Source organism: Opisthorchis viverrini (genome assembly GCF_000715545.1).
Source record: "Opisthorchis viverrini unplaced genomic scaffold opera_v5_85, whole genome shotgun sequence".
NCBI classification, from domain to species: Eukaryota; Metazoa; Platyhelminthes; class Trematoda; order Opisthorchiida; family Opisthorchiidae; genus Opisthorchis; species Opisthorchis viverrini.
Window position 1 is genome coordinate 889,128 of NW_008751740.1, and position 2,526 is coordinate 891,653.

The window sequence follows — 2,526 nt, forward strand, 5'->3', positions numbered from 1 at the left end:
CTGCTTCTTAGGTGTTCAGCGCGCGGTAGTAAGCTTGCTAGCGTGAGGACTCGCATAAAAACGCGTCGAATATTGCTAAGAACTGGGTTCTAGATGGAACTGTGGACAACCGTCAGAGGGCGGTTATTCCATGCGCAAACTACTCGGATTGAGAAAAATCTTGCCTAATGAAAGTGTGCGCCCTGTGTTTGATGGGTCAACGGAGAAAACCTGTTGGCCAAAAAATTGTTCACACAGGGTATAAGTGAGAATAGGTCTCCTTGGGGGCGAAAATACTCCAGGGAAAAGAGGTCAAGCGCCGCTTGACGCTTTTCACGGTCCACAGATTTGCGGCGCCTTGTTCACACAGGGTATAAGTAAGAATAAGTCTCCTTGGGGGCGACAATGCTCCAGGGAAAAGAGGTCAAGCGCCGCTAGACGCTTTTCACGGTCCACAGATTTGCGGCCAGCAACCATTTTCGTATCAGCTCGCTGGACACGCTCAATGAGGGTTATGTCCTTCTGGCGTCCTTAGTTGACAACATGGTTAGCGTACGTTCGGTACGTTCGAAATCGATTTCGTTTTTCCCTCATGCAAATTTGTGAAAGAATTGTTTCGTTTTTCAATCCGTTCACAGAGTACACACGAGTAATTGTTGAATTTCATTACCCCAACAAAACATTTGAGAGATAACCCTTGATATTTTGCGCACACTTCCCACTTTATATCTAGTCCTAAACATGACATCAATTTATACCGATTCTCTTTTGCAGCCATTGATAGACCACAACAGATGCGGGCGAAATGGCTGCCCGTCGAACGTCAAACTCGGTATACAATGCCACACCTGTAAGGCCTGGTGGCACTTCAAATGCACGGGTTTACAGGACGACCATACAACCCGACTAGCTAACTCTCCTGACTCGTTTGGCTGCGCCAGCTGCCTCTACGCCAAGGGTGCAGTGCATACCGCAGCCAAGAGGAAAGCCCCCAAAAACGGTACTTAATCCCCACTGCAGATTCAGAAAGACCGATGTCAGTGTTCCGCTTTGATCGGGATACTCGACGCGAAATTGGAGCGTCCTTCAAAGGCACTGGAGGACTCAGGCACTAAAATTGCAGCAACTTGGATGAAAGTCGACAGGGAACTTCCTTCGCTGAATGAGTACCTCGCGACATCCATACCGGGCTCTCTGGCCGCGAAGGAAGTAATACAACTGTCTGACGCGGCTATAAAGACCGCCACAGCGTCTTTAGTGGACAGGCGCCTAAGGGAAAGCAGATTGATAATCTGTCTGGGATTCTCCGGAAAAATCACGCCAGCGGAGCTCGCACAATCAATCCTTAGCAGTGTCCTCGCCAAGCCTGACCAATGGCTCCAAGCAGAATGGTTATGCCAGAAGGGAAGCAAACGAACTCTTGGACTTCTCGTCACTCTTTCTTCACCGCCTTACGTACAGAAAATCTTGCAGCGGGCTGGCAGCATCCAGAAGGCCAACCCAATGGTCAGGCGTCTGTATGAGGATCGCCCTCTAGACGCGCAAAAGCTGGGCCACAACAGGTCAGGGGTAGAGACCCAAAACAGGCTTCCGCTGGGCACCAATTCAGCTGACCCCACACTCATGACCAAGTCGATTGTGGTCGTATCTCCTTGTGCTCCCGAATGCAGGCCGACGAAACCGGCTGCGTTTCCGGACAGCAGCTTCTATTCGACCACCACAGACCCCTCGTCCGCCAAAGGCAGCGACGCCCTAGATGAAGCAAACCTCACATGCAAGCAGCCTCCAAATACGCGGAGCTTTTAACGCTTATCTCCGTAACAGACAACACNAAATCCCGTTGCGCGGGTCCGATTCTCTCCCTCTCGGTGGGGTCTACCGTAACCCCTCGAGTCCAACTAAAGGTAACCAATTCCTCATACAACCTCTTGAACAACTCTCCTCCAAATAACACTTCACTCATCTCCTGCTGGTAGGTGACTTCAACGCCCCAAAGGCCTCCTAGATGAAACTCTATCGCGTCGAATCAGGCGAACATTTTGTAGCGGCGCTGATTGAAGTCGTTCAACAGAGCGCTTGGACTCAACATGTCGTTGCACCCGCCAGATGTCGCGCACGCCAAATACCCTCCCTGCTAAATTTGGTCATCACTAACGAAAGACACCTCGTTGATCAGGTAACAATTAACGCTCCACTGGGACATAACGACCACTGTGTGCTGACCTTTGATTTCATCTGCTATTGGGCCAGAAATCCCAAACCTCAAACGTGGTTTCGCGACTTCTGCCTTGCAGACTTCTCAGGAATGCGCATCTTTCTTGAACCAGTCACACTGAGACCAGCTCCAGTGGACTTGACTTCTCAAAAGCATTTGATGGGGTCCCACACGTCCCGCTGCTCCATAAACTCGAGTCTTACGGGATTCAAGGGAAAATCCTTCGCTGGATCAAGGCGTTCCTATCAGACAGGACATTCCGAGTGAGAATAGGCTCAACCTATTCCTCTCCAGCGCCGGTCTCCATTGGAGTTCCCCAAGGCTCCGTCTTG